The sequence below is a fragment of the Somniosus microcephalus genome, chromosome 1 (genome assembly GCF_052327205.1).
Source record: "Somniosus microcephalus isolate GS21.2 chromosome 1, FLI_Smic_1.0, whole genome shotgun sequence".
NCBI lineage: Eukaryota > Metazoa > Chordata > Chondrichthyes > Squaliformes > Somniosidae > Somniosus > Somniosus microcephalus.
Genome location: NC_140987.1, coordinates 343,637,809 through 343,658,742, shown reverse-complemented (window position 1 = coordinate 343,658,742; position 20,934 = coordinate 343,637,809).

Sequence of the window (20,934 nt, the reverse complement as noted above, 5' to 3'; positions counted from 1 at the left end):
GTAGGCAAACAAGAAGTTGTCCACCTTGTGTTGTAGGGGTATATCTTCATTACACATTGCCTTGATAGCCTTCTTGAATGTTTGGACAAACCTCTCGGCCAATCCATTAGTGGCTGGATGATATGGGGCAGATGTGTAATGCTCAACGCCATTGTTCTTTAAGAACCTCCGGAACTCTTCAGACACAAACTGTGGTCCATTGTCAGAGCAAACCTGTTCAGGCAGCCCATTCCTGGTGAATATGGTTCGCAAAACTGTGATAGTTTTTTCCGTGGTGGTTGAGGACATTTTTATTACCTCTGGCCACTTTGAATGTGCATCCACCGCAATTAAAAACATCGAGTCCATGAAGGGACCAGCAAAATCAATGTGCACCCATTGCCATGGAGATGAGGGCCACTCCCATGGATGCAGAGGAGCTTGTGGTGGGGCGTTTTGGACCTTCTGGCATCCTGCACAGCTCTTGGTCATCGCTTCGATTTCTCTATCGATTCCCGGCCACCACACAAGCGCTCTGGCTAAGTTCTTCATTTTTACCCCACCCAGATGACCCTCATGAAGCTCATTGAGTACTCTATCCATCAACTTAGGTGGAATTACTACTCTGGATCCACACATCAAGGTTCCTCTGCACACTGACAGCTGTTCTCTTCTCGGCGAGAATGCTGGCACAGTGGTTCGCCATGTGCTGGCCATCCCTTCACCGTTAAATCATAGACCCGTGATAGTGTCGGGTCATTCCGTGTTTCCTTTTCTATGTTTGCATTCGTCACAGGGAGACATTCGACTATGGTCGAGTGGAATAACTCCATTGGATCCACTGCAAGGTCTTCTTCTTCCACCGTCGGCAACGGTAGGCATGACAATCCATCAGCATTTCCATGCTGTTTAGTTCCTTTGTACTCGATGTCATATTGGTGTGCCCCTAGGAAAAGGGACCATCTCTGCAGCCGTTGTGCCGTCATTATCGGTACGCCCTTCTGAGGGTTGAAAATGGAAACAAGAGGTTGATGATCGGTTAGTAGAGTAAATTTTTGACCGTGCAGATAGTGATTGAACTTCTTCACCCCCCACACTAGGCTGAGGGCCTCTCTGTCAATCTGGGTGTAGTTACGCTCGGCAGAAGTTAACGAGCGTGACGCAAAAGCTATCGGCCTCTCTAAACCATCAAGGAATTTATGCGACAGTAGCACCCCAATGCCGTAGGGAGACGCATCACACGCCAGGCTGATTTGCAGTGCTGGGTTGTAGTGAGCCAATACTTCCCTTGAAGTGATTAAGTCCTTACTCTTCTGAAAAGCACGCTTACAATCATCGTTCCATTTCCATGCTACCCCCGTTCGTAGCAGGGCGTTCAGTGGGTGCAGAATTGTCGACAAATTCGGCAAAAACTTATGATAGTAATTCACCAACCCGAGGAATGACCTCAGTTGCGACACATTTTCAGGCGCTGGGGCCTTAACAACCGCTTCAATTTTGTCAGGGGACTTATGTAACCCCTCTTCATCAATCACGTGGCCACAACACGATATCTGTTTCTTAAAAAATTCGCACTTGGGGCGGTTGGCTCGCAGCCCATGTTCCCGTAGTCTAGTGAGCACCTGTTCTAGGTTGTTAAGGTGTTCACTGTCATCTTCACCTGTTACAAGGATGTCGTCCAAGCAACACTGAGTCCCCGGAATCCCTTGCAGGACTTGTTCCATCGCTCTTTGCCATATCGCCGGAGCCGATGCTACTCCGAATACCAATCGATGATACTGGTAAAGACCTTTGTGAGTGTTTATCGTGAGATACTTCCTAGAGGACTCTTCAACCTCCATCTGCAAATATGCTTGTGCTAGGTCAAGTTTTGTAAAACGCTTCCCTCCAGACAGTGACGCGAAGATGTCTTCTATCCTTGGAAGAGGATATTGTACTGTGTGAAGGACAGGGTTCACCGTCACCTTGAAATCCCCACAGATGCGAATCTTCCTTGGCTCTCCGGACTTATTGCTTAACGTTTTCTTCATGACAGGAACGATGGGTGTCGCCCACTCGCTCCAGTCGACCTTAGACAACACGCTCGCCTTCTCCAGATTCTCCAGCTCTGCCTCGACGGCTGGGCGAATTGCATATGGTACCAGTCTTGCTTTGAAAACCTTGGGAACTGCATTCTCTTCTATTTTTATCGAGGCGGTTACGCCTTTAAGCGTGCCCAGTTCTTGTTGAAATACCTCTTTGGCGTTAGTTAAGATTGTTGACAATCGTCCAGGAGTGACGTCTTCATCTTTTTTACCGTCCACCGTCATTGCATGAATGGAATGCCAATCTAAGTTTATCTTCCTGATCCATTCCCGTCCCAATAATGGTGGTCCACCATTTGGCAGTATGTAGAGATACAATTTCCGTATTTTCGTGACATTGTATTCGACAGGCACCCTTATTTTTCCTCTGGGGTATACTTTTTGCCCCGTATACGTCGTCAAGACGATGGATGTCTCTCTCAAGGGTATGTGTGAAAATAGCCGCTCGTAGTCTCGTCGATTCATGACGGTTAGCGCTGATCCTGTATCCAATTCCATTTTAACTTACCTTGGGACCCTGCTATCGTGAGGGTGACCCAAATGGTTCGGTGATCCTCTTTTGCGATTACATTGTGAAGTTTGAGACAGCTTAGTCTCCTGTTTCCGGATTCACTATCGCTCATCTGGTCTTCGGAACTACTGTCCGTCATCTTTTGTACTTTCTTGTACGGTTCCTTAGTAGCCTTTTTGTTGTCGCTGGTCTTCTTCCCAGACCTGCAAACTCATGCAATGTGTCCAATCTTCCCGCATTGTCTGCATATTTTGTCTTTGGACCAGCAGTCCTTCTGGTCATGGTTAGTTCTGCCGCAGCGATAATATTTTGCAAATCCCCGTGTCATTTCGTGGGTGCCGTATTCCTGTGGCTTTTGTTGAATTTCTGCAGCTCCCCTGGCTGCTGCTTCATACGATACTGCCACGCTGAAAGCCTTATCTAGCGTCAGCTCTTTTTCTGAGAGTAACTTCTTCTGTGTTCCTTCACTCAGGAGTCCACAGACAAATTTGTCCCGTAGGGTATCTGCCAGTCCTGCTCTGAACTGGCAGTGCTTTGATAGCTTGCGTAGTTCCGTAAGATACTCAGCATTGCTCTCATCTTTGTGCTGAGTTCTCCTGTGGAATTTAAATCTTTCTGCTATCAACAGCGGTGCAGGGTTTAAGTGTTCCTGTAGGACAGCAACAATTTTGTTAAAACTCTTCGCCTTCGGTTTGGCTGGAGTAATCAGGTCCCGCAATAGGCCATACGTTCTAGCGCCCATTAAGTTTAGCAATTTCGATGCCTTTTTCCCCTCCGCTATTTCGTTTGCCTCGAAATATACCTCGACTCTTTCCACATACGTGGTCCAGTCCTCTAATGTATTATCAAAAGCAGTGATACAGCCAGTCTTCGGCATCTTGCAAATCTAAAATGGCGCCTCCCGCGCTTTGCATTCTTCCCCGATTTAACAAAATGGCGCCTCCCACGCTTTGCCTTCTTCCCCGCTGTTGTTAGCGCTGCTTTCCACGGTTTCTTGCGCGTTAAATATTGATTCTTTTTCTTTTATTATTTTCCCGTCGTGGAGCGGACCCTCTGGGACACTTCCCTCCCTCTTCTTAGGTCCGAACGCTGCCCGGCTTCGAAGCACCGGCCGCGCCCTGTGTGCTCCACCCTCTCTCTCTCTCTTTGCTTCCCGACTCGCTGCCCGGCCCCGTTGAAAAGCCACCCGATCGAGCTTCAGCCCGCCGCAGCCCAGGAAGGATCAGAGCACTACCTGCCACCAGCCCGATTAGCTGGGAAACCACAGACCGAGGAACCCAGCCTGGCTCTGGAAAGTCTCTCCTGCAAGTTTTCAAACCGATGATTGATGGTCGACGCCCGTTTCTTGAGTTTCTTTGGACTCTTTTTTTTTTGTTTTTTTTGTTTTCTTTCTTCTGGCTCCGACCTTCAATAACGTCATCTGAGGTGCTGTCGAGTTGCAGGTAAGTTCGTTTCTTACTCGTCGCCAGTGTTAAGTCCGTGAATGATTGAGACACGGACCAGCAGGAGTGAAAACAAACAAGTCTTTACTGGTGGAAGTCAATAGTGAAACTAACAAACAGAGGCTCTCTAGCGCCTTTTATACAGGGGTGGTCACTGCCGGTACTGCAGTCTGAGACCAGTTATTCTCTTAAAGGTACATACACAACATAAACTGCATCATAAAGAACCAGTAAATTACCCCTCATCCCCCAATACACACACACACAAACCCCTCTCCTTCCAATGGTTTGCGGCAATAGAAAATATTCTATCACTCTCCTTCAGACATATGTCATCAAGATGTAATTTTTAACTGCTTGCCCACTAACTATATTGCTCTTAACATATAACAGGTATCTCATAATAGGATAGGACTGAAAGAATATTTCTCTAAGTATTTCACCAACCATTACCATATCTATCTACTGAAACTGTAGTTTCAAGCTTAAACATGATTTGCCACAGAACGGAGAGTATTCTTCATCTAAAGTAATTGTCATGGAGTCTTGTAACTCACAGAGTTTTAAATCAGTGCGGGACCCCAGCCAATAGTAACATGGCAACAGCACAATATGACCCTGTGACACGAACTATAAGACAGCACCAACAGCTTTAGAGTGCCAGAATTTGGCAGAAACCAACACATCTGCTACTATGTGTTTCCAAAAACAGGAAAAGGAATCTCAAAGTCTCCTACAGCCTGGAGTGAAGTGGGTTAAATCTCTCAAATGAGCCAGAAACAATCACTTTCCTTTGAAAATTAGTAACCCTTAGCAGGGAGCCCAATAAGACCCTAACGGGGAAAAATTGAGTCATGCTCCCTTTGGGGCGCTATCTTCGCCAGGGTGCTACTTTTAGCGCTCCAAAAAATTTAGCGCCCCCGTGACCGAAATTGAATGGTAGCGCCCCAAGAGGGAAGCGGGGCTACGTGCCATGGTACTGCAGGCCTTCCTCCCCTTCTTAAAGGGGAGGGGCCTTGTGCAGCGTGACCCGGAGCCCAGCTGGGCCACCAGGGATCGGAGTGCCGGCAAAAGAGACCGACACTCAAGAGGAGTGCCGGGCTTACGGAGCGCAGCCGGCACTCCGCGGGGGGGCAGCAGAGGAGGCCGGGGATGGCAACGGGGGCAGGTGCTGGCAGGCGGCCAGCAACAAAAATGACCGCCCGACACCTTGCTTTTAATTAGCACCAGCCAGCCGCAGGTAGGCCCCCCTGACCCCAGCGGACACAGCGTCCGGCAGTAAGTCAGGCGACGCTACCGAAGATTGCGAGCAGGGCACTGCGCACGGCGATGATGGTGCAGCGCCGCAGGGCACTAACGGTTACCGCCACCGCTAACCTCCCGCTGAATTTCGCGGGAGGCGTTGGTGGCGCTAATGGGAGGTGCAAAGCAACCGAACTTTTCCCCCTAAATCTTTTTGCTGAATACTGGTTATAGTTACAGGACCAGCACAGTTACAGGTGCTATTGTTTTGTAATTATGTTGCACTCATTTTTAAATGAACAGGTCAGCGAGCTTCACGTTATCAACAAACCGTGAGCCAACCTGGTGACTACTTGTTACACAACAGGATTCAAGTTCTAAAATCATTTTTTTCTCTCTTCAATGCACTCTACAATTCTCAGGCAACCTCCAGTGTAGGTTTAAATTTATGGATGATGAGACATGAGAGTTCTCCTTCATGAGGTTAAACGATATATTAATTAACCTACAAGAGAACTTTGATTGAGACTCTGCGCTACCATGTTCCTCTGACACAACCGTCCTGCCCACCATGCGACCACTTACCTGTAGCTCCCGGTGAGGTTTTCAGGTCCCAGTTTGTACTCAAGTCACATGACCTATTTAGAGGACCAATTACTGCCTGCTCAATGTGTCATAAATCCTTTTTTAAAGCTGCAGCTTATAGGTCACATTTAAACACAGTAACATGTGTCTGTATAACACTGTCACCATACATAGAAACATAGAAACATAGAAGATAGGAGCAGGAGTAGGCCATTCGGCCCCTCGAGCCTGCTCCGTCATTCAATGAGCTCATGGCTGATCATCCAAATTCAGTACCATGTCCCTGCCTTCCCCCCATATCCCTTGATCCCTTTAGCCTTAAGAAATATATCCAACTCCTTCTTGAATATATTTAATGAACTGGCCTCCACTGCCTTCTGTGGCAGAGAATTCCACAGGTTCACCACTCTCTGGGTGAAGAAATTCCTCCTCATCTCAGTCCTAAATGGCTTACCCCTTATCCTTAGACTATGACCCCTGGCTCTGGACTCCCCGGCCATCAGGAACATCCTTCCTGCATCTAGTCTGTCCAGGCCTGACAGAATTTTATAGGTTTCGATGAGATCCCCTCTCAATCTTCTAAACTCCAGTGAGTATAAGAACATAAGAACATAAGAAGTAGGAGCAGGAGTAGGCCATATGGCCCCTCGGGCCTGCTCCGCCATTCAATAGGATCATGGCTGATCCAAATCTAGGCTCACGTCCACTTCCCTACCCTCTCCCCGTAACCCCTAATTCCCTTATCTGCTAGGAAACTGTCTATCTCCATTTTAAATTTATTTAATGTTGCAGCTTCCACAGCTCCCTGGGGTAGCAAATTCCATAGATTTACTACCCTCTGAGTGAAGAAGTTTCTCCTCATCTCAGTTTTGAAAGGGCAGCCCCTTATTCTTAGATTACGCCCCCTAGTTCTAGTCTCACCCATCAGTGGAAACATCCTCACCGCATCCACCCGATCAAGCCCCCTCACAATCTTATATGTTTCGATAAGATCGCCTCTCATTCTTCTGAACTCCAATGAGTAGAGTCCCAACCTTTCCTCATACGTCAACCCCCTCATCTCCGGAATCAACCGAGTGAACCTTCTCTGAACCGCCTCGAGAGCAAGTATATCTTTTCTTAAATATGGAAACCAAAACTGCACGCAGTATTCCAGGTGTGGCCTCACCAGTACCCTGTATAACTGCAGCAAGACTTCCCTGTTTTTATACTCCATCCCCCTTGCAATAAAAGCCAAGATTCCATTGGCCTTCCTGATCACCTGCTGCACCTGCATATTAACTTTTTGTGTTTCATGCACCAGGACCCCCAGATCCCATTGTACTGTAGCACTTTGCAGTTTCTCTCCATTTAGATAATAACTTGTTGTTTGATTTTTTTCTGCCAAAGTGCATAACCTCACACTTTCCAACATTATATTGCATCTGCCAAATCTCTGCCTACTCACTTAACCTGTCTATGTCCTTTTGCAGGTTTTTTATGTCTTCCTCACTCACTGCTTCCCCTCCCATCTTTGTATCGTCGGCAAACTTGGATATGTTGCACTCGGTCCCTTCCTCCAAATCGTTAATATAGATTGTAAAGAGTTGGGGTCCCAGCACTGACCCCTGCGGAACACCACTAGTTACTGATTGCCAGCCCGAGAATGAACCATTTATCCCAACTCTTTGTTTTCTGTTAGATAGCCAATCTTCCACCCATGCCAGTATATTACCCTCAATCCCGTGATTTCTTATCTTGATCAGTAATCTTTTGTGTGGAACCTTGTCAAATGCCTTTTGGAAGTCCAAATACACTACATCTACTGGTTCCCCTTTATCCACCCTGTATGTAATATCCTCAAAGAATTCGAGCAAATTTGTCAAACATGACTTCCCCTTCATAAAACCATGCTGACTCTGTCCTATTAAATTATGTTTATCCAAATGCTCTGTTACTGTTTCCTTAATAATGGACTCCAACATTTTGCCAACCACAGATGTTAGGCTAACTGGTCTATAGTTTCCAGCTTTTTGTCTACTTCCCTTCTTAAATAAGGGTGTTACATTAGCAGTTTTCCAATCTGACGGGACATTTCCTGAGTATAAGCCCAATCAACACAATCTCTCCTCGTACGTCATTCCTGCCATCCCAGGTATCAGCCTGGTGAATCTTCGCTGCACTCCTTCCATGGCAAGGCCATCCTTCCTCAGATAAGGCAATCAAAACTGCACACAATACTCAAGGTGCAGTCTCACCAAGGCCCTGTACAACTGCAGCAAGACATCTTTGTTCCTGTACTCGAACCCTCTTGCTATGAAGGCCAACATACCATTTGCCTTCTTAGCCACCTGCTGCACCTGCATGCTTACCTTCAGCAACTGGTGTACAAGAACACCCAGGTCTCTTTGCACTTCCCCTTCTCCCAATCTATTGCCATTCAAATAATAATCTGCCTTCCTGTTTTTGCCACCAAAGTGGATAACCCCACATTTATCCACATTTTAGTGCATTTGCCATGTTTCTGCACAATCACCCAACCTGTCCAAATCGTACTGGAGTTTCACGATATCCTCCTCACAGCATACCCTCCCACCCAGCTTTGTGTCATCTGCAAATTTGGAGATACTACATCCAATTCCCTCGTCCAGATCATTAATATATATTGTGAACAGCTGGGGTCCTAGGACCGATCCTTGTGGTACCCCACTAGTCACTGCCTGCCACTCGGAAAATGACCCGTTTATTCCAACTCTTTGCTTTCTATCTGCCAGCCAGTTCGCTATCCAAGTCAATACCTTGCCCCCAATCCCATGTGCCTTAGTTTTGCACGCTAATCTCTTATACAGGACCTTATCGAAAGCCTTCTGAAAGTCCAAATACACCACATCCACTGGTTTTCACTTATCTATTTTACCAGTTACATCCTCAAAAAATTCCAGTAGATTAGTCAAGCACGATTTACCTTTTGTAAATCCATGTTGACTTTGTCCGATCCTGTCACTGCTTTCCAAGTGCTCTGCTATTACATCTTTTATAATGGACTCTAGCATTTTCCCCACTGCCGATGTCAGGCTTACAGGTCTATAATTCCCCGCTTTTTCTCTACCACCTTTTTTGAATAGTGGGGTAACATTAGCTACCCTCCAATCCATGGGTACTGTTCCAGAGTCTATCGAGTTCTGGAAGATGACCAGTAATGCATCTACTATCTCCAGGGCCACTTCCTTAAGTACCCTAGGATGTAGATTATCAGGCCCTGGGGATTTATCGGCCTTCAATCCTGTCAACTTCCCCAAAACCATTTCCCTACAAATACTGATTTCTTTCAGTTCCTCCCTCTCATTAGTCCCTATGTTCTCCGACATCTCTGGGAGGTTATTTGTGTCCTCCTTTGTGAAGACAGAACCAAAATATGTATTTCATTGGTCTGCCATTTCTTTGCTCCCCATTATAAATTCCCCTGATTCTGACTGTAAGGGACCTACACTTGACTTCACCAATCTTTTTCTCTTCACATATGTATAAAAGCTTTTACAGTCAGTTTTTATGTTCCCTGCAAGCTTACTTTCAAAATCTATTTTCCCCCTCTTAATTAATCCCTTTGTCCTCCTTTGCTGAATCCTATACTGCTCCCAATCCTCAGGTTTGCTGCTTTTTTTGGCCAATTTATATGTCCTCTCTTTGGATCTTATGTTATCCCTAATTTCCCTTGTTAGCCACGGTTGAGTCACCTTTTTTGATTTATTTTTATGCCAAACTGGGATAAACAAATTCTGTAGTTCATCCATGCGATCTTTGAATGTTTGCCATTGCCTATCCACCATCAACCCTTTGAGTGACATGACCCAATCAATCCTACCCAACTCGCGTCTCATACCATCATAGTTCCCTTTATTTAAATTCAGGACCTTAGTCTCTGAGTCAACTACTTCACTCTCCATCTTAATGAAGAATTCTATCATATTATGATCACTCCGACTCAAGGGGCCTCGCACAACAAGATTGCTAATTAATCCTTTCTCATTGCATAATACCCAGTCTAAGATGGCCTGATCCCTAGTTGGTTCCTCGACATATTGGTCCAGGAAACCATGCCATATACACTCCAGGAATTCCTCCTCCACATTATTGTTACTAATTTGGTTAGCTCAATCTATATGTAGATTAAAGTCACCCATGATGACTGCAGTGCCCTTATTGCACACTTCTCTAATTTCCCTTTTAATGCCATCCCCAACCTCTGCATTACTGTTTGGGGGTCTATAAACCACGCCCACTAACGTTTTCTGCCCCTTGGTATTTCTCAGTTCTATCCATACAGATTCCACATCATCAGAGCTAATATCTTTCCTTACAATTGTGTTAACCCCCTCTTTAACCAGCAATGCTACCCCACCTCCTTTTCCTTTTTGCCTATCTTTCCTGAATATTGAATACCCCTGGATGTTGAGTTCCCAGCCTTGGTCCCCCTGGAGCCATGTTTCCGTAATTCCAATCATATCATATTCATTTACCTCTATTTGCGCTGCTACTTCATCCACCTTATTATGAATGCTCCTTGCATTAAGACACAAAGCCTTCAGGTTTGTTTTTTTAATGCTCTTAGACTTTTTAGAATTATTATTTACTGTGGCCATGTTTCTTTTAAACCCTTGATTTCTCTGACTGCCACTTTTCTTTTTCTCCTTCCTGTCTTTTGCTTCTATCCTTGTTTCCCTTTCCTTTGTCTCCCTGCTCAGGTACCCAACCCCCTGCCATTTTAGTTTAAACCCTCCCCCACAGCACTAGCAAACACCAGGTGCAGACCGTCCAGTTTATACTGGTCCCACCTCCCCCAGAACCGGTTCCAATGTCCCAGGAATTTGAATTCCTCCCCCTTGCACCATTCTTCTAGCCACGTATTCATTTGAAGTATCCTTCTATTTCTACTCTGACTAGCACGTGGCACTGGTAGTAATCCTGAGATTACTACCTTTGAGGTCCTATTTTTTAATTTACCTCCTAACTCCCTATATTCAGCTTTCAGGACCTCATCCCGTTCTTTACCTATATCTTTGGTACCTATATGCACCACGACAACTGGCTGTTCACCCTCCCTTTCCAAAATTTTCTGCAGCTTCTCCGAGACATCCTTGACCCTTGCACCAGGGAGGCAACACACCATTCTGGAGTCTCGTTTGCTGCCGCAGAAACGCCTATCTATTCCCCTTACAATAGAATCCCCTATTGTTAAGTCTGTGTGTTCTAGTTGTAATTACTAACACAGACTACAAGATTAAAGTTCAACAGGTCTTTACTGGTTGGAGGTCAGGACTAACTAAATACAATATAACTACACAGTGCTTATATACCGGTGGTCACCACCGGTATTACGTATACAGCAGCCAGAGAAAGTAGTACATCTCTTAAGGTGGAACAGGCTTAAGTTCTCTTAAGGTGGAACAGGTTACATACACCACAGTCCTCCCTTTTTAGCTTAACAGTCATATCCCCATTTAACATAACATAATAACATATATAACTTCAGGTATAAACAGTTCAAAGGTTCAGTCTCTCAGGAGGCCTTCTGATTCGGTTTGGATAACGCCTTTCAGTGGTCTCTGATTCCTGTTGCTGAGGTGACTCCTCTAGTTGGTCTCCCATGCATTGGGTGTTATCATCATCATCAGGTACATTCCCTGCCGAGGTAGATACTTCAGGTTCATTAACGTCTTCCACAGTTGTCTCTGTCGCAACCATGGGTTTGACCCTTGCTCTCGATTCTACCAGTTGATCCGCATGACGCCTTATCACATTGTTACCAATATCTACTGTGTACATCAGAGGTCCTTGTCTGGCCCGAATTGTTCCGGACTGCCATTTTTCGTTTCCATAGTCCCTTGCCAAAACTGGTTGTCCTACGTCGAAACTTCGAGTGGTCTTGTTATTAATATGCCGGAACTGTTTGTTTTCCACTTCCCTCTGCACATTTGGTTTTAACAAGTCCAACCTGGACCGCAACCTCCTGTTATAAAACATCATGGCAGGACTTTGGTCAGTCACTGCATGAGCGGCGTTTCGATATGCCATTAAGAAATTGTCCACCTTGTGCTGTAGCGGAATCTGATCATCGTTCATGGCCTTTATTGCCTTTTTGAATGTTTGGACAAATCTCTCGGCCAACCTGTTTGTCGCCGGGTGATATGGGGCAGAGGTATAATGTTTCACCCCATTCTTCTTTAAGAATTTTTGGAATTCTTCCGACACGAACTGTGGTCCGTTGTCCGAACAGATCTGTTCTGGCAATCCGTTCCTTGCGAATATTGTTCTTAACACCGCAATTGTCTTTTCTGAAGTAATGGTATTCATCTTGATCACTTCTGGCCATTTGGAATGTGCGTCCACCGCAATTAGGAACATGGCGTCCATGAATGGACCAGCAAAGTCAATATGTACGCGTTGCCATGGGGCTGAAGGCCATTCCCATGGGTGTAGTGGTGCGATCGGAGGTGCATTTTGCACTTTTTGGCACCCAGCGCAGCTTTTCGTCAACTCCTCTATCTGTTGGTCAATACCCGGCCACCATACATAAGCCCTAGCAAGACTTTTCATCTTAACTCCCCCCAGATGACCTTCATGCAGTTCTTTTAGAACTCTTTCCCTTAACTTGGGAGGAATAATCACTCTTGTCCCGTACATCAAAGTACCATGGCAGACGGACAGCTGGTCTCGCCTTGCCGAGAATGCCGGTAACAGAGGATCACCACGTGTTGGCCATCCTTTCACTGTCACCTCGTAGACTCTGGACAGTGTCGGGTTGTTCCTGGTTTCTTTTTCAATACTTGCATTGGTGACTGGTAAACACTCGATGATGGTCGAATGAAATAACTCAACAGGGTCAACTTTCGTCGTTTCTTCTTCTTCAGGTAGTGGCAGGCGCGACAGCCCATCAGCATTGCCATGCTGCTTTGTACCTTTGAATTCTATTTGATATTGATGTGCCCCTAGGAAAAGGGACCATCTCTGGAGACGCTGTGCTGTCATCACTGAAACACCCTTCTTAGGGTTAAAAATGGATACCAACGGCTGATGGTCTGTCAGAAGTGTGAATTTTTGGCCCTGCAGGTAATGATTAAACTTCTTCACTCCCCATACAAGGCTGAGAGCCTCCCTATCGATCTGCGCATAGTTGCGCTCAGCGGAGGTCAATGATCTGGATGCAAACGCGACTGGCCTTTCCGTGCCATTTGGCAACTTGTGTGAGAATACTGCCCCAATACCATATGGAGAAGCATCACAAGCCAACCGAATAGGCAGTGTCGGGTTGAAGTGAGCCAACACTTCCTCTGAGGTGATCAATTCTTTGCTTTTGCGAAATGCCTTCTTACAGTTTTCGCTCCATTCCCATGGTACCCCCTTCTGTAAAAGAGCGTTTAGCGGGTGCAGTACCGTGGATAGATTTGGTAGAAATTTATGGTAATAGTTAATCAATCCTAGAAACAACCTCAACTGAGAGACATTATCTGGAGCGGGAGCCTTTACAACTGCCTCTATCTTGTCAGGAGACTTATGAAGCCCCTTCCGGTCAATGACATGACCACAGTACGAGATCCACTTCTGGAAGAACTCACATTTCTGCCGATTAACTCTAAGTCCATACTCTTTCAGTCTGTTGAGCACCAGTTCCAAGTTTGCGAGGTGTTCTTCATCACCATCACCTGTAATCAGAATATCGTCCAGGTAACATTGTGTGCCTGGAATTCCCTGTAATACCTGCTCCATGGCCCTCTGCCAAAATGCTGGAGCCGATGCCACTCCAAAAACCAGCCTATTGTACCGGTACAAACCTCGATGCGTGTTGATCGTGAGGTATTGGCGTGACTCTTCTTCAACCTCCATCTGCAAGTACGCCTGCGCCAGGTCTATCTTGGTGAAGTGTTTCCCGCCAGACAATGAAGCAAAAATATCCTCAATCCGCGGAAGCGGATACTGCACCGTGTGAAGCACCGGATTAACGGTGATTTTGAAATCTCCACAGATGCGAACCTTCCCTGGTTCTCCTGGCTTGTTGCTCGAAGGACGTTTCATAACGGGAACAATGGGCGTAGCCCACTCACTCCAATCTACCTTAGACAGTACACCTGAACGTTCTAGCGCTTCCAGTGCCGCTTCTACAGTAGGTCGTATTGCATAGGGTACCGGTCTGGCTTTAAAAAATTTTGGGTGTGCATGTTCATCAATCTTGATGTTTGCCGTAATTCCTCTCAGTGTTCCCAGTCCCTGCTGGAACACCTCTTTAGCATCATCCAATATTCTGGACAATCGTTTAGGTTTGACATCTGTTTCCCCGGAATCTACCGTTAGTGCCTTCAAGGAGTGCCAGTCCATATTCATTTTCCTAATCCACTCCCGTCCCAGTAGTGGTGGACCTCCTTCAGGTAGCACATATAAGTCCATTACTTGGCTTTCTTCGCCCTTGTGGACCACTTTTACCTCTATCTTTCCGATGGGGTACACTCTTTGCCCCGTCTATGTTTTCAATATAATCTCCGTATCCCGTAGGGGAATATGTTGGAATAACCTTTTGTAATCTTTCTTATTCATGACCGTCAATGCCGATCCAGTGTCCAATTCCATCTTTACTTGGACTCCTGCTATCTGAAGGGTGACCCAAATTGTCTGGAGATCTGCATCCTTACCAACGTTGTGTACTCTTAAGCTACCCAGTTCATTACTGCTAGCGTCTGAATCTGACTTCTGTTCGGTCGAACTGTTCTTCGTCACCTTGTGTACCTTTATGTATTTTCCTTGCGGTGACTTTTTGTTGCTGGTCTTCTTTCCTGACCGGCATACTTTAGCTATGTGGCCAAGCCTGCCACACGTTCTGCATTCTTGGTTTTTAAACCAACACTGGTTCTGATCGTGCGTTGTCTTTCCACAACGATAACATTTTACAGTACTCAAACCCAATTTATTTGTACTGAGTTCCGGTGACCGTAGCTGCATTACTGCCGTGCCTCTCGCTGCGGCTTCGTGTGCTGCTGCCATAGTGACCGCTTTCTCAAGCGTCAGCTCATTCTCCTCGACCAGTCGCTTTTGTGTATCTTCTTTTAATAAACCACACACAAATTTATCTCGTAGCGCCTCTGTCAGTCTCGTTCCAAACTGACAGTACTTTGCTAGCTTACGCAATTCCATTAAATATTCAGCACTGCTTTCATCCTTCAGCTGCCTTCTGCTGTAAAATTTAAATCATTCCGCTAGCATCAGCGGCGTGGGGTTTAGATGATTTTTCAGGACAGTAACAATCTCCTCGAACGTCTTATCCGCCGGTTCATCTGGTGATAAAAGGTGTTTCAATTGCCCGTATGTCTTCGCACCCATTAAGTTTAATAATGTTAGTGCTTTCTCTTCATCTGGGATTTTATTTGCTTTACAATAATTTTGTATGCGTTCTACATACATGGCCCAATCTTCGATGTCGCTATCAAAGGTATTAATGTTCCCATGTTTAGGCATCGTTGCAATTTAATTTATTTTAATTTTTATCCAAGATGGCAGCTTCCCGCTCTTGTCTTCGTCCTCCGCCTACAAAATGGCGGTTTTCCCGCGCTTGGTGATCTTCACCCGTCCCCCGACACTGTCTCCGCTTCACCGCGGCTCTCGCGCCTTCAGTTGCCCCAGACGCTGCGCTTTTTTAGCCCGAATGCGGCCCGGCCCTTATCACCAGCCGCGATCGATGTCCCCGCGCTGCGCCTTTCGGCCTGAATGCGGCCCGGCCCTTATCTCCGGTCGCGATCGATCTCACCGCCCTTATTCCTCCATCTTCCCTCCCCATCTGTACAGCCAACGCGGTCGACTTTCTGGTCGCGTCGCTGCCCGGCTTACCCACCACCGAGGTAGAAAGAAGATAGCTGACAGCCGCTGATGGAGGCTTCGCGTTCAGGATGTCTTCTGCACTCTGGTTTCTCGATGTCTGCCGCGCGACGTGTCTTCCAGCAGGGTGATGAGGGTGGAAGCCTCTCTTCGACGTCCGTTCTGTGGACGAAGCCGCCGTGGATATAAACTGCCGCAGGGTAAGAATCGGACTCGTCGCCAGTGTTAAGTCTGTCTGTTCTAGTTGTAATTACTAACACAGACTACAAGATTAAAGTTCAACAGGTCTTTACTGGTTGGAGGTCAGGACTAACTAAATACAATATTACTACACAGTGCTTATATACCGGTGGTCACCACCGGTATTACGTATACAGCAGCCAGAGAAAGTAGTACATCTCTTAAGGTGGAACAGGCTTAAGTTCTCTTAAGGTGGAACAGGTTACATACACCACACCTATCACTATAGCTCTACCCCTCTTTTTCCTCCCGTCCTGTGCAGCAGAATCACCCCTGGTGCCAGGAGGTTGGCTGCTGCTGCCTTCCCCTGTTAAGCCATCCCCCACCAGTATCCAAAACGGTATAACTGTTCGAGAGGTGGATGACCCCAGGGGATTCCTGCACTACCTGCCTGCGCCTAGTATTCTGCCTGATGGTCACCCATTCCCTTTCTGCCTGTGCAACCTTTACCTGCGGTGTGACCACCTCCCTAAACGTGCTATCCACGACTTCCTCAGCCTCGCGAATGCTCCAATATCTATCCATCCGCTGCTCCAGTGCCGCAATGCGATCTGTCAGTAGTTTCAGCTGGACACACTTCCCGCACACATGGTCGTCAGGGACACAGGAAGTGTCCCTGATTTCCCACATAGTGCAGGAGGAGCAAACTATGGGGCTGAGCTGTCCTGACATGATTTACCCTTTACTTCCTTTAAATTAAGTTAAATTTTTGGTTACCAGCAGCCCCCGCTACACCTCAAAGCTTAGAAACTATAAACCACAGAGTTTATGTTTGGAAAAAAAGGAGAAAGAGAGAAATGCTCATCAACCAATTTTCTGGTGATGTCACACTTTGATTACTTTTTACGTCTCTCTCCCGCTGCTGAATTGGTAAGCCTCGCTGCTCGCTGCTCCTTTTAAGCCGCGCTCCTCACACCCAGGTACGCCGCTCTGGTTGGGCCTCGCTGCTCGCTGCTCCTTTTAAGCCGTGCTCCTCACACCCATTTTATTGCATCTTTAATCAGAAGTTAATATATGTTTATGATGCCAAAAAAACACATACTCTTCCATGCGATTGTCAAGTAATGACAGATTGTCTTTACTGAGTCACTGGAGACTGCCAAAGCTTTGCTTTTCATGAATTCCTCTATGGAGTATTTAGTGTTCTACCAGACTAGTCCTGTGCTGGAACACCTTCCACCAAAGGGCTTAAAGAAGTGTCTTGGCTGAATGCTATTACCATTAGATCGGACAACGCCACTTTTGCGTTTGCAAAGATAATCCAGAGACCGTAAGCAGAGTTCTGTTCATGTTTTTTTAATGGCTGCTCCACACACACACACTTCCAGGCACAAGCAATCGAATACCTATACACAATACAATGATGGTGTGGAGATGCCGGAGTTGGACTGTTATCAATACAATGATAACAGCACTATCAAACTCCATGTGCTCAGGCCAAGGCAATCGAGTACCTATCACCAATGTCAGACATAACATTTCCTCCCCCCTCACAGAATTTCAAACATGAAATGTAGTGACAAAGTCCTGTAGGTGGCCAGGACGAGAACATGTATGAACAGGCCGAGGTGCGGACTGGTTAAGAGCAGGCCGAAGTGGGGACTGCTGAGGAGCAGGCTGAGGCACAACATCTGCTTGGGGGTTGGCTGGCTGAGTCACATGTGCATCCCGCCACTCTGGGGGTAAGTCTTGGGGGTTAGGTCCGTATAATCCCACATCAGGGGGTGCTGGCACCTTCCGAAGGCGGCTGGCATGCCACCGAGAGCCGTCAGTGAGGCAGAAAGTGGCTGGTCCAAGTTGGCGGCTGATTTGGAGAGGGGAGGACCAGAATGACGCCATCTTATTATTGCGGTGAGGCCTGCGGACTCTGACCCAATCGGAGACTGAGATGTTGGGCGCCTTGGCCCTCTTCGACTGGTCGAAGCGGAGTTTCATCTTCTCCTGCTGTCTAGCGACTGTGGCTTGAGCCGGCGGAGCAGGGCTCTGAGCTAGCAAGGGGCGGAGCCTGCCAAGGGGCAGCATGAGCTCACGGCCTAGCATGAGGGATGCGGGTGAGACCCCTGTAGTGGAATGCTGGGAGGCTCTGTAGTGCAGCAGTGTGTGGAGGAGGGCCTTGTCAAACGCACACCCCTGGGATAGGTGTGCTCTGAGGCCACTTTTCAGTGTCTGGTTAAAACGCTCCACCCCCCCATTTGACTCGGGGTGGTAGTACGCTGTGCGAATGTGACGGATGCCCTTGCTCTCAAGGTAAGAGGAGAGTTCCGAAGAGACCATTTGGGGGCCATTGTCTGTGGTGATGGCCTTTGGATGCCCCCAGAGGGAGAAGAGGGACTCAAGGATATCAATGATGACCCGAGAGGTGACGGAGCCCACGGCAGTGACCTCTGGCCATTTTGAGTGCAGGTCATAGGTCACCACTAGGAACCGTTGATGGTGGGGGACACCATGGATCTCCCCGCAGACATCCAGCTGCAGGTGCTCCCAGGGCTGAGAGGACCAGGCAAGGAGTTGCAGGGGTGGGGGAGCTTGGTGGCCAGTCTTGCCACTTACAAGGCAGGCTCCCCATCCTTGACCAGGGCCTCGATTTCCCTGTCGATACCCGGCCACCACACTAGGTCTCAGCATCATTGTTTGAGCTTCACTATGCCCAAGTGGCCCTCATGCGCCATGGATAAAACACGCACACGAAGGGCACTTGGGACCACAGTGCAGAGCCCACGTGCAACACAGGAGTCATTCCAGCAGGAGAGCTCCTCTTTAACTCTGGAGTAGGCAGACAGTTCCTCAGGCCAGCCATCTCTGATGAAGGTGCACAGCTGGGAGAGGGGCTGTTCAGAGGCTTCTTTGAGCTCCTGGAGAGAGGCTGTGGTTTGGAGAGGCGTGTGCAGCATCTGGACGATATCCTGTTCCACATGTTCAGTCCCGACGAGTGGGGCTGGGGCAGAGACAGTGCGGGAGAGCAGATCTGCAACAACATTGTCACGTCCTGGTGTGAACTGGAGACTGAAATTGTATTGGCGGAGGCGGTCAGACCAGCGGTGTAGACGCAGTGGTCTGTGGCCCGTGCTGGATGTCGACAGCAGGGCAGTGAGAGCCTGGTGATCGGTTCGCAGGGTGAAGGCACGGCCATACCTGTACAGGTGCCACCGCTCACATGCCCAGATGCACGTCAGTGCCTCACGCTCGCCTACTGAGTACTTCTGTTCAGTGGGGCTAAGGGCTCGGGAGGCAAAGGCGATTGGCTTCTCCACTCCATTCTCTATCTGCGATAACACCGCCCCCACAGCTGCAGCAGATGCGTCGCAGGTGACGAGGGTGGAGCTGGCGACGTCAAAGTGAGCCAACACTGGAGGCGACGTGAGCTGCAATTTGAGGAGGCGAACAGCTTCCGTACAGGCTTGTGACCACACCCAGGGCTCATCCTTTCGCAGGAGCTGGCGCAGTGGGGCTGTGGTGGCTGAGTACTGGGGCAAAAACCTCAGGTAGTACCCAGTCATGCCAATGAAGGAGGCAACCTGTGCTGCAGAGCTGGGTTCTGGGATGCTGTGACTGGCATCCACGTTTGACTGGAGTGGGGATATACCATCAGCCGACAACCAAAACCCCACAAATTCAATCTCTGAAACAGCAAAGACACACTTTTCGCCATTCAGTGTGAGCTTGTGTTTTGCTAGAGCTGTGAAAACTCTGTGAAGGCATTTGTCGTGAGTGGAGGTCGAGGGCCCATGCACGATGATGTCATCCAGGTAGATGGCCACCCCAGGAATGCCCACGAGCACAGAGGACATCACCTTTTGGAAGCAGCTGGGTGCAGAGCTAAGTCCAAATGGCATCCTGGTGTACCGAAAGATGCCAGCATGTGTCACAAAAGCAGTGAGGTCCCTGCTGCTGAGGTGGAGGGGAACCTGTAGATAGCCCTGTCGAAGGTCCAGTTTCGAGAACAGGATGGAACCATAGAACTGCGCTGTGAGTTCCTCTGACGTGGGCAGTGGATACTTGTCAGGGATTACGGCCTTATTCACTGCTCGAAGATCGACACAGACGCGTAGACCACCTGACTTTTTCGTTGCGACCACCAGGTTGGAGACCCATGGGGAGGCATCAACTGCTTCGATGATGCCGGCTTCCAGTAGCTGCTTTAGTTCAGCTGTGACCCCGTCACGGAGAGCAAGCGGGATGCGGCGCAGTGGCTGAATGACAGGGGTAATGGTGGAGTCAACCATGGGCTGGTGGGTGAAGGCAGTCAGGCAGCCCAGACCCTCAAAGAGTGCTGGCCATGTTTGGCGCCACGGTGAGGCGACGTGCAGAATCGCAGACCCGCCGGTGTCCAAGAGAGAAAAACCCAGGTCAGTGAAAAGATCCAGTCCCATCAGGTTAGCTCCTTGGCGTGCCACATGAAAACAAAAATCTGGCAAAACTTTTGTTCCATAGCGTACAGTGAGGTTGACTGAGCCCACTAGTCCAATTTTCAAATTACCATACCCGCAAAGGGTAGTGGAGAGCGCAGAGAGTGGCAGGGAGCTGAAAAAGTGTTTGAATGTGTCCACATTCAGCAGTGAGACGCTGGCACCAGTATCCAACAACAACGGGATGCACACATCATTCAGGTTAATTGTGCATGACTTGAAAGCCACTACTGGCCCAGAGCTCACGTTGTGAATTATAGTGCTTGAGGACTGAGAGTGTTCATTTGTAGCAACCGGGGCAGAGCGGCAGACATTGGCAAAGTGATTTTGTTTTCCACAATTGCGACAGGCTTGGCCGTGCGCGGGGCAATTCTGCGCTCTGGTAGCATGTGAACGAGATCCACAGTTTCCACACTGTTGCCGCGGTAGCACGCATTGCTGCCGTCGCGCGAGCATTACCGTGTCAGAGCTGTCGGGGCCGAGGGCACTGTCACTGGGTGTGTGTGCTAGTTTCGCTGCACATTCGGCTGCAGACTCCACTTGAAAGGCAATGTTGACTGCCTGTGACAACGACAGATCGTCGGACTCGAGTAACAGTCTTTCACGCA